Consider the following 11986-nt stretch of genomic DNA (forward strand, 5'->3'; position numbering starts at 1 on the left):
CAAAGAGCTTGTGGTGCACCAATCCAACCCTGTATGGTGGACACCGGACTGCTCTAATGCCAATCATGCCAAGGAGCGGGCATGGAAGCTGTGGCGACGCAATCCCCGCAACGATAACCACAAGGTCCAGTACATCACAACTGTTAACCACGAAGTGGAAGCGTGTCATGCAGCGCGATTAGCACATCAACGTCGAATTCGTAACAAGCTTACTGCAGGTTCCCTCCGGGACAAAGAGTGGTGGTCAACCATCAAGGGCGCAGCAGGCAAGGGACGTTGCTCTGACATCCCCCTGCTGACCAACCCTGCAGGACAAGAGTTCCACTCTTCTCGTGAGAAAGCCGAGTGCTTTGCAGCGCATTTTGCGAACAAGTGTAGCCTTGGCAATAACGACCTCTGTGCTGCTGACCTGCCTGACCTGCAACGACCTGCCTATGCCACGCTAAAGCACATTCACTTCCGCGCAGCAACGGTCAAACGGCACTTGGCGAACTTGGCTGTATCAAAAGCAACTGGACCGGATGGCATCTCTGCTCGTGTGCTCAAGATGTGCTCATCTGAACTTGCAGACCCACTGGCAAAGCTCTTCGCCCTCTGCTTCTTAGCCGGTGTGCAACCTGGGGCATGGAAACTTGCCCATGTAGTCCCAGTTCACAAACGGTCCTCCAGATCTTTGGCATCTAACTACCGACCAATATCACTGCTAACGATCATGTCGAAAGTCATGGAGGGCATTGTAAACACGCAACTGGTTAACTACCTAGAGAAGCATGAGGTGTTGCCAAACAGCCAGTTTGGATTCCGACGTGGTAGAGGAACCGCAGATATCTTAACGGCTCTCCAACATGAATGGGTCCACACCATAAGTACTGGCGGTTGTGTCCAGGTCCTCGCCGTGGATATTGCCGGTGCGTTTGACCGGGTATCGCACACAGGAGTGCTGTACAAGGCAAAGCAGGCCGGCGTCGACGGACGCCTGCTTGTATGGCTACAGGACTACCTCACCAACCGAAACATCCGCGTTGTGGTTGGAGGCCAGACGTCAGATGCTCAACCCATCCAGGCTGGTGTCCCCCAAGGCAGCATCCTAGGACCCAGCCTCTTCCTTCTATACACCTGTGACATTGAACAATGTTTAACTCCAGGAACGCAGCTGAGCAGCTTTGCAGACGACACCACACTCTACAGCTTAGTACAGCCAACTGACGATCTCCAACAGTCCACCGCCTCCCTCCAAGGGTCCCTCAACAGTCTTGAGGAGTGGGGCCGCAAGTGGCGTATCTGTTTTGAGCCAGCCAAGACACAGCGCATGACTCTACATCGCAAGCACGTTCCCCCCTGCACTCCACCAGTCACCTTTGGAGGTGAAGTACTCCAGGAGACAGATACCCTGAAGCTGCTGGGAGTCATGCTCGACCCTACTCTCTCCTACAGAGCGCACACTCGCAGTGTTGCACTGCGTGCCTCCCAAAGGCTGGGTTTCCTACGAAAGGCAGCACCCATCCTGGACGACCATGGTCGAGTGACGGTCTACAAGGGATTCGTGCGACCCCTACTTGAATATGCCCCACTGGCCTGGTCGAGCGCAGCCGCAACTAACATGGCCCAGCTGGACAAGGTTCAGCAACGTGCCCTGCATTTCCTGGGACCTGGAACCATCCTCCAAAGTCTTCAGCTTCGTCGGATGGTGGCAGCCCTGTCATACTTGTTCAAGCTGCACTACATTCCAGGGCCTCCCCAGGTAAAGGCCATGCTGCCACCAACCAAGCCCCCTGCCGTAGCTAGCATGTGCACACGGCAAACACGTCAGACGCACCATGCCTTTCAGCTGAAGTGGACACCCCCTCGCACAGCCCCTGACTACCTCCTGCGATCCTTCCCCTTCTTCGCCATCACACCCTGGAACAACCTGCCTGCGGACCTCCTGCTTCACGAGCCTCATTCAAGACGCCTCCAAACCTTCAAGGTCAACGTATGTAAGGATCTAATCCGAAAGAGATGGCTGTGGTCCACACAGTACCTGTGACGATGATATTGAGATTTGAGACCCATTTAGTATTTACCTCTCTATTACTACTCGCTTGTTATGATTATTGTCCTCTTTCTTCATTTTCCCTTCTGGTTTAGTCATTACACGTATTAATTTATATTATTTGGTGCAATACTAGCGCCCCTTTCTCGCACCAAATTATTATTTTTGCTACCGGACCATGCAACCCCCCCCCTTTTTTCGATGCCAGGTTGCAACGCTAACGCCGAGACCCCTGGTCGGTCGAGTTGCTCCCTGTACATCGGCACGTCGTCCCTACATCCCCTGTGTCTTGTCTTGTGTTTGTCTCCCCATGTCTCTTTGTAGGGCTGTGTTCCCAATAAAAAAAAATAATAATAAAAAAAATAAAAAAGTGGGTCTCTTGTGGCGAAATGAGCGTCGCCCAACGGATAACTATGCTCAAGCTAGAGTCATCGCAACGCGGCTTCTTGAAAAGCTGAAGAGGAATGGGAAGCGTGCGCTCTATGATGATGCGCTGATCAGGGAGTACCGCGAGCTTGGAGCAATTGAGCTGGAGCCATGTGAGAGCGATGCCGGGCAATATGTACCGCATCATGGTGTATTCCGCGAGCACGCTGCAACCACGAAGCTAAGAGTGGTGTTCAATGCCTCGGCGACGGCGCCAGATGGCAAGTCGTTGAACGACATGGTTGACCCTGGACCGTCGCTATTGCCGAGTCTCGCAGGTATGCTATTACGGTTCCGTGAATATAAGAGCGCGCTGCAAGCGGACATCCGCAAGGCTTTCTTCATGGTCGCGGTTAATCCCGAAGACCGTCCGTACCTGCGTTTCTTGTGGCCCGGTCGAAGCGACAGCGATGAACTGTTAACCTGGAGGCTAACGAAACTGCCATTTGGCGTAAACTGCTCGCCATACATGCTTACTGCGGTGATTCAGCATCACTTGAAGGAGCTACGGGCGTTGTCTGCACCCAAAGAGCGAGATCGTATTGATCTCTTGCTCACGAGTTTCTACGTTGACGATTTGGTCTCTAGTGTCTCAAATGCCTCGGAAGCTAAGGAGATGCAAGAGTTCAGCGTGCGTGTGCTTACGGATGCTGGCATGGAGTTACGCAAGTGGCGAGGCAACGAAATCCCGTGCGATCCAGAGGCCGGAGATAAAGTTCTCGGTCTGAAATGGAAAACCAGTGATGACTTGCTCAGCATAGCAGCGCTAGGCGAGTCCGATAGGCCGTCTGTTTGGACCCGGCGATCCCTCCTCAAGTGTGTTGCGTCAGTGTTTGATCCGCTAGGTCTAGCAGCACCGGCAGTTGTGCCCGGAAAGATACTGCTACAGCAAGCCTGGAAAGTCGGAGGCGACTGGGATGATAAGTTGCCTGATGGCATCGCAGCCGCATGCGCGCAATGGTAGGGAGAGTTTGCCGAAGTGGTGAGCATTGACATACCACGTTGGATTTGCTGCAATCTTGACACGCCGATTGCGCTTCATGCCTTCGCCGATGCCAGTGAGAAAGCGTTTGGATGTTGTTTGTATGCAGTCGTCAATGGACAGTCGCACTTGGTATTTGCCAAGGCCAAAGTGGTACCCGTGTCTCCACCCACGTTAGCCCGCCTTGAGTTACAAGCAGTATGTCTAGCGGCTCGCTACGCTGAGTTTGTGGTGAAGGAGCTGCGTGTGACCGTCACGCAAGTCTATGGCTGGACTGACAGTCTCACTACCGTTCATTGGATCAGTAATCCATTGTACAAATGGAAAACATTTGTGGCTAACCGCATCAGTCAAGTCCAAGAGATATCGAAAAAGGTCGGCATTGTGTGGAACCATTGCCCGGGCCTTCACAACCCAGCAGATTTACCGTCGCGTGGGAGTAGTGCACAGCAGATCCGTAGTCCGTTCTGGAGGGGCGGACCAACCTGGATCACGGAGCCCAATGACTGGCCCACCGCATCCTCAACCGCAGCTACAGATGAGTCCAGTGTAGAAGTACGAGTGTCAGCCACCACCTGTAGTCGAGAATCTGATAAGGAATGGTGGCTCCGATTCAGTAAATGGTCGAGGGCACAGGGCATGGTGACTCGGATGGTGCAGTGGAAGCACACTGAGCCTCGTGCTGAACTCTATTTTGCAGCAGACAACGTATTGTACCGCATCGTTCAAGCCGCATGTTTCGCTGAGGATCTTGAGCTGATCAAGCAAGGTCAACCAGTGAAGCCTGGGTCGAAGGTGTATCAGCTTGCACCGTTTCTGGATGAGCATGGAGTGCTCAGAGCCGGGGGACGACTTCAGCACAGCGAGTTGGCGTATGGAGCCAAGCATCCAGTCCTGTTAGGCAAACATCATCTGACCGAGTTGCTGTTGGAGAAAATGCATGTTGAAAGGATGCACCAAGGTGTAGAAGGAGTCTTGTCGTTCATCCGTCAGAAATTCTGGATTATCGGTGGTCGACGGGCGCTACGCAACATTACTCAGCGATGTGTTACATGCCGCCGCTACAAGGCTAAGGCTGCCTCAGAAGTCTGCCCGCCGCTGCCGGAAGACCGAGTTGTTCACGAGAGGCCGTTCGCAACTACCGGCATCGACTATGCTGGTCCGTTGTACGTGCGCCGTGGTGAGTCATCTCCGAAGGTATGGATAGCATTGTTTGTGTGTGCCACCACCAGAGCAGTTCACTTGGAGGTGGTCGATAGTTTAAGTACTGAGTCATTCTTGATAGCATTTCGGAAGTTTGTCGCGAGACGTAGTTTGCCGTCTCGGATCAGGTCTGACAACGCTACAACGTTCAAGGCGGCATCTGACAAACTGAGTGTGCCATGGATGTTCAATCCTCCAGCTGCACCATGGCATGGAGGCTTCTATGAGAGAATGGTTGGTACAGTGAAGAGTGTCTTGAAAAAGGTAATGGGAACAGCGTTTCTGAAGGTCCAGGAGCTTGAGACCCTCTTGTATGAGGTTGAAGCAGTGGTGAATAGTCGTCCGCTAACTTATGTGTCTGATAGCCTGGATGAGCCACCAGTAACCTCTGCAATGATGATGGGTGACATCTGGATGTCGTCAGAGAAGCCAGCAGGTACCCTGGACGCTGCGCAGATGTCATCGAGATTGCGTTACCTCAGTCGGACACTGGAGCATGTCAAGAATCGTTGGGAGGTGGAGTACCTAACTCAGCTGAACAAACACCAACAGACCATGTCGCGCCCTTTAGCTGTGGGTGATGTTGTCTTTGTTCTCAATGATACCAAGCGCTAACAGTTCTGGCGTTTGGGACGGATCATCGAGTTATTCCCTGGTCGAGATGGTAAGCGTCGTGTTGCCAAGGTTAAGTTGAGTACCAGTACCCTGTTGAGGCCGATCCAAAGGTTAGTGCCGTTAGAAGTATCGTCACAGGACGTGGCTCCTGGGCTTGCAGATACCGCTCAACCTGCTATCGTCCCTCAGCAGCCAGCGTATGAACCGTCAGCACCGTTACCACCACCACGGCAGCAGGAGATGACACGTTCTGGGCGCATAGTCAGAGCCCCGGATCGTTTTTGACTTGTGTGCATTGTTGTACGGCGGTGAGAAGCCCTTTGGTGGGGAGAATGTTGCAAACCACCAGTTCTCAATTGGGAAAGGCCTTCGCGCTTATGGCATTGTATTCGTCGCAATGTTGTCTTTCGACTCCGCCGTACCGCTGATGTTGCTGCATGTTCCCTCTGTTGACGCTTCAAAATCGCTCTATTGACACTGCAAAATCGCTCTGTTGACGCTGCAAAATTGCTTATCATCTCCCTCCCTCCCCCCCCCCCCCTCTCACTCTCTCTCTCTCTCTCTCTCTCTCTCTCTCTCTCTCCCCGTAGCTCTCTCCCTTTTGAAATTCGCTTCCATAGAATTGGGCACCATTGCCCGTTTGGCCTTGCGAAGTAAAATAAAAATCAACAACAACAACAACAACATGGCATACGCTATATGCGCTGTGTGTGTGTTGCTGTATACGCTGTTATGTCCAGTTTTATATGCGTATGTTTTTGCATGTACGCTGTTTTTGCATGCTATAAATAGCTGGTGTTATTAGTGTTCATTGTTAATTATTCGATGAAGTGAAATACTGTCTAAAGGAAAAGAGTTGTCCTCGTGCCGTGTGGTCGTACGATCCTGACAATTTAGAGAATCTTAGAGGGTTCATAACAGACACAAACTCATTTGCTATTGTGTTTTAGTATTCCATGGACACAAACTCATTTGCTATTGTGTTTTAGTATTCCATGGACACAAACTCATTTGCTATTATGTTTTAGTATACCATGGACACAAACTCATTTGCTATTGTGTTTTAGTATTCCATGGACACAAACTCATTTGCTATTCTGTTTTAGTATATCATGGACACAAACTCATTTGCTATTCTGTTTTAGTATATCATGGATACAAACTCATTTGCTATTGTGTTTTAGTATACCATGGATAAAAACTCATTTGCTATTGTATTTTAGTATACCATGGAAACACGATAGCATTCTGAGTATATATGTAGGACTCAGTATAGAGTCCATGCACTATATGATGTCCAGCACCCTATATAGAGTCCATGCACTATATGATGTCCAGCACCCTATATAGAGTCCATTGGTCCAAAATCCACTATACAGAGTACAGGAGTCCACTCAGTTTTGATCAGCTTCATCCTGCCGCGCAATCCCCTATAAGGAGTACACTTTTTCTACAAGTCCCCTATTCACGGTCCAGGAGTCCAGTTTATCCAGTCACGCCGTCCTCGACGTCCTGTGTGTTGTGCCCGAAAGAGAACAAACAACTTTTCAGTTTTGCTTGCCTCGTGGCAGCGCATTCCTTTCTTCACTTCAGCCATGGCTGCCAGTTCTGCTGTGCAGTTGCTGACAGTAATCTGTCTCGAGGTAACCAAGGAGGATAAGGAGACGTTCAAAATCAAATCTGGAAAGCGTCTTGTGGTTCTCTGAAGACGTTTCATCAGTGCGCCGGATGAAAGCAGAAATTGCAGAACGAGAAAAGTTCAGCACAGTTCAAATCTGACGAATCAGGTACACTGACACTCTCTTTCGTTCGACACCACAAGGATCCCCTGTTTGGCTGGCCATTGCTGCCAGTAAGGCGTTTGAACGGTTTCATCAGAGCGAGGGATGAAAGCAGAAAGCGGAGAACGAGAAAAGTTCAGCACAGTTCCAATCTGACGAATCAGATACACTGACACTCTCTTTCGTTCGACGCCACAAGGATACCCCTGTTTGACTGGACAAGAGCTGCCTGTACCACCGTGTCAAAAGGCTGTCCAACTACATGGCAGGACGATGACTGAGGTAAGGAAGCTTTTGCTCGTTTTGATTGGTCTGCTGTTCTGTCGTTATGCTTGACTTTTTTTTCCATTTTCAAGGATCGTATCGCGTATGTTTGATGTTGCTTGAATGAATGCCCTAAAAGTAATCAACCACTTCGTAATAGTCCTCAAGGACTGCAAGGACTTTGTATCAATTTAGTAGTAGAAAGATTTCTTGTATGCCGATGACAAGAAAAAGCTTCTCAAGCTAATACATGTACTCGTATTCCATGAAGTAACCGTTTTGATGTCACAAACATGACATTGTGTCAGTGAAACTGCCTCGTGACAACAAATCAGTGCATTTCCATATTGGGGAAGATTGACTGACGGCAACGCTGTACAGATTGTTCAAATCATCGAATTTCAATTTAGTTGCAGTGAAGTGAAACACTGTGTACACTACATGTATGGTGGTGTGTCTGTGCGTCTTGAGTGTGCACAAACGATCTTATTCCTCGTATTACTAATAGATAATTGTCCCCACCGTCACCTGTTCACAGGTCTTTGAGTGGATGGATTTTCATTGAGCATCACATTCGTTGAGAACTTGGTAGTTGTGTGCTCCCATGCATCATTACGGTAATAAGCGTATCCTTGTGTTATCTATTTGTTGCAGGTGTGCTGATCTTCAGAAGCTTGCGGAACTGAGTGCTGCTAAACATTTGCATGGCCATGAGCAATGGTGAAGCTTGCTATTGCACTCTCAGCATGTGCTAGTAGTATGCTGACTACTGCACTATGTTACTCTCTTAGTCTTACACTACTACATGTATGTAAACGTGCGTGCACCCGTCCACGTATGCATTCGTTTCGTATAATTATTTGTTATCCCTCTTGACTTTACGTGTAAATGGGTGGACGTTTGCATGGCTGTTGGAGTTGCGTGTGTATTGTGTCTCTACTCTTTTCTTGGTGTTTTCTTGGCATTGTATAAGTTTGTGTGTGTGTGTGTGCGCGTGCGCGCACAATAATTTGAAAACAAATAATTAATCCTTGGCTCTCCATTATTCTCTTTCGATTCTTGGTTTTTTCTAGGTATTTTCTTGGCGTTGTGTGGGTGTGTGCATGTGTGTGTGTGTGCGTGCACAATAATTTGGCAACACTACATATTATATTATTATTAAAAGCATGTCCGCGTAGGTGGCGGGGGTGCCACTTTCGCTTATGCCATTCAGGATTGATGTCTGAAGAGTAATACGATACAATGAAATGACAGAAGTGACGTCAACAAAAGCCGTTAGCAACAACACCAATATGACTAATGGAAAACTTCATCCAAAGTATAAAAATAAAATAGAATATGCATACAACATGTCTGGTCAGTCCCGTTAGGTGGGGCGGGCTCCACGCCATGCCTGTCGGTCCGCTGCCATTGTGCGCACTGCGTCAACATCTAGCGGCTGGTGGAGGGTAAGTCCATGCCATGATAACAGTTCCGTCTGCAAGACCGTTACCAAAGTCGTCCGGGGTCGACCCCCGAAGCGTTCAGTGCCCTCGTCGTTGGCCAGGCGAAGATACATATCCACTGCCAACTGTGGAGGAGCAGTTGGGGCCAAACGAAAGATATGGCCAGCGAGACTGTAGCGCTGCCTTGTGATCATCTCGCTGATGGGGACAGCTCCGCAGCGCTTATACAGAGTGTCATTGCTAATTCGTTTAGGGTACCGCATGTCGATGATGCTCCTTAGCTGGGTCCTGTGGAACGAATCCATTCGCGCGAGCTCCGACATCGGTAGGCCCCAAGTGCCGCAGTTGTAGGTAAGGACTGGGATGACGTAGGCGTTGTAGAGCCTCAGCTGAAGACCTTCACTGATCTGGCGCCTCCGGGTCCAGATCTTGAGGAGTGAGTTGAAGGCGGCGGCGGCCAGTTGACGCCTCCGAGCAGCATCTTCGGCGTCACCCAGGAGGGAGCCTAGTTTGCGGACAGTACGCCACGTTTCTTGGTTCCTATCGGGAAATCGGGCGACGGTGGTATGCTCTGTCTTGGAGGGATTAACGTTCAGGTTCCATCTCGCAAGAACTGCTGGAGCTTGTTGTTCAACTTCACTGAGAAACGTCTCATCCCGGCTCACAAAATCAACATCGTCCGCGTATGCGATATCCAGCGGCAGGTCATTGTCCACAGCAGGGCGAGATGGCAGCTCCTGTCGTAGGTCCCGGAGAGCAGCCTCCAGGTAAATGGTGAAAAGCACTGGAGAGAGACTGTCCCCTTGAGGGACTCCGATATTTGTCTTGAAGGAGCTTTTCGATGCACCTTTCACACGAGGTTCAAGCCAGGTTTCAGTCAACAGTATACGGATCATTCGGAGCTCACTTTCTTGGAGGAAGGATTCAAGGATCCTCATCAGGACATCGCGGCGGACAGTGTCGAATGCTTTACTCATGTCAATTCCCAATATGTGGATGGACGTATTGAATCGCTGCGTCATACTGCATAGCCATCTATGGCACCACACCACATCACTTGTGCTGCGGCCACGGCGAAAAGCACTTTGGGATGTAGCCAGGTACTGATCAACCGCTGGCTGTATCCTCTTCAGCACAATCAGGGACAGCGTCTTTCTCAAAACCGAGAGCAGTACGATAGGGCGCGTACTAGTAAGCGGCAAAACACTACATGATTGAGATATTGTAATTTGCAGCGTCTGCAAAGAGACCACTTGATTTGAGGATGGTGTTTGTAGGGTTTTTCATGTAATGAAGTGGCTGCAGTGGCGCCTCAATATGATTCTCAACTTTGCCCAGTTTATTCATAGAAATCATGTCATCATCTCACTGCCTACCCTAACGGAATTATTTCCACCGATCACAACAGGCCTTAGAACTAGAAGCCACTCTAATGCTTCCATTGCCATATCTAAGCACCGGACAACTGATGGAGTAAATTCTTTTTCTGATCGTGCCGCAATTTTCTTTAATACACTACCTGCCGAGTGGCGCAGACACCACCGTACCTCTACATTTGCAAACCAACTCAGGGATCTTTTTAAAGACCCAGTGGCGTTTAAGAAGTATTTTGACCTTCTTTTTGGAATCTGTTGAGTTTCTCGACGATCTTGATAGTTCTTGTACTAAGATTGAAGTTGACTTGGTGTTTGATTACTGTACTGCTTGATGTCTGAATTCCAATTTTTTTCTTTTCTTTTTCTTCTTCTTTTCTTTTCCTTTCCTTTCCACTTATCCCGTTGTCGGCCCTCTTAAGAGTTGTGTGTATCACTGTTGAGGCATCCGATGGTAAATAAAATAAATACTACTACTAATACTACATATTTTATCTTGAGAAGTGAATGATGTAAAGGATTAAAGGGAGAGGCCGGTTTCTGGTTAATATTCACTGCTTACAGCAGGTCCTATGTCTAATTTCGAACTCTGGATAGGGGATGCCTAATTGGCTGGACTTTATACAGGGAGAGTTGTCCACATAAAGACTCCTTATAGTTGATTTCAAAGTTTGGACTCCATACAGTTGATTTTGGACCAATGGACTCTATATAGGGGTGAAGCCAATTGGCTGGACTCTATACAGGGAGTGATGCCCATCTAAAGTTTGAGCTCTCAGTTGATTCCAAGTTTGGACTCTGTACAGTGGATTTTGGACCAATGGACTCTATATAGGGGTTGGACATCATATAGGGGCTGGACGCTCTACTGAGTCCAACATATAATTCATTGCGGGAAGAATCAACAACTTTTGGTCACGCAACATTGCCATCTCCAAGAACAGAAACATTGGCAAAACTAATTCGCAGTTACCCTTTGGTGTGGCATCATCGATTTAGTATGGACACCACCCGATTGCTTGACGTGAAAGGTACGCGGACGCCTCTTACACGTGAAACGAAAAGATTTGGCAGGTAGTCAGCAAAAAATTAAGTGACGGTCCTTTTAGTCCTAGTACCCTTGGTAACCCTGGTAACGCTGGTAACCCTGGTAACGCTGGTAACCCTGGTCTACATTGTATCAGATTCTCTTGTCATTGTACATAGATCCATCTCCAGCCTTGTATCAGTATCAGAAAATAATAATAATAAATTAATAATAATAAAACAGGTCGCGTAATGAAGCAGCATAACGATAGATGTGCAAAGTCATGATGCCTGGTCCGCTTCTGTCCTGGGTTCACTACCCCATCAGTATCAGATGCTGGCTGAAAATGGTGGTAAGGGGTGTAGTATCCCTGCCCGACCAATACGGAAGTAGTACGGAACTAATATGGAGCTTTGCCTGATGTATAGTTAGTGTATCTCCGCATATAAGCGTACGGCGTCTGCTGCATAAAAGCAGCTGCGCTTTTTCTGTTTTGATTAGATTAGATTAGATTAGATAGCAATGAAAACTAACTCGAAGAATAAGGAGTCAACCTCTAGGTGAGCACCGGAGAGAAAGTTATTTATTTTGCCGCTTCTTCTTTCACTAATAATTATATCTCAGGTGTGTACCTGAAAGAATCATGGCTCCGTTTAAATGCTTTTCGGCTAGTGTGTTTCTGTGGTATAGCGGACTGAAGAATAGTAAACGTGTTTTGCAATATATGTATGAAGCTATTTTGTATATAGTATGTTCCCATTCCATTTTTGCTTTGGTGTAGCCCTGAGGTTGATTGCTTATTTATTTCTACCCTTCCTCTCTCCATACTTCTGTCCCC

Source organism: Sycon ciliatum, chromosome 5 (genome assembly GCF_964019385.1).
Source record: "Sycon ciliatum chromosome 5, ocSycCili1.1, whole genome shotgun sequence".
Lineage (NCBI taxonomy): Eukaryota > Metazoa > Porifera > Calcarea > Leucosolenida > Sycettidae > Sycon > Sycon ciliatum.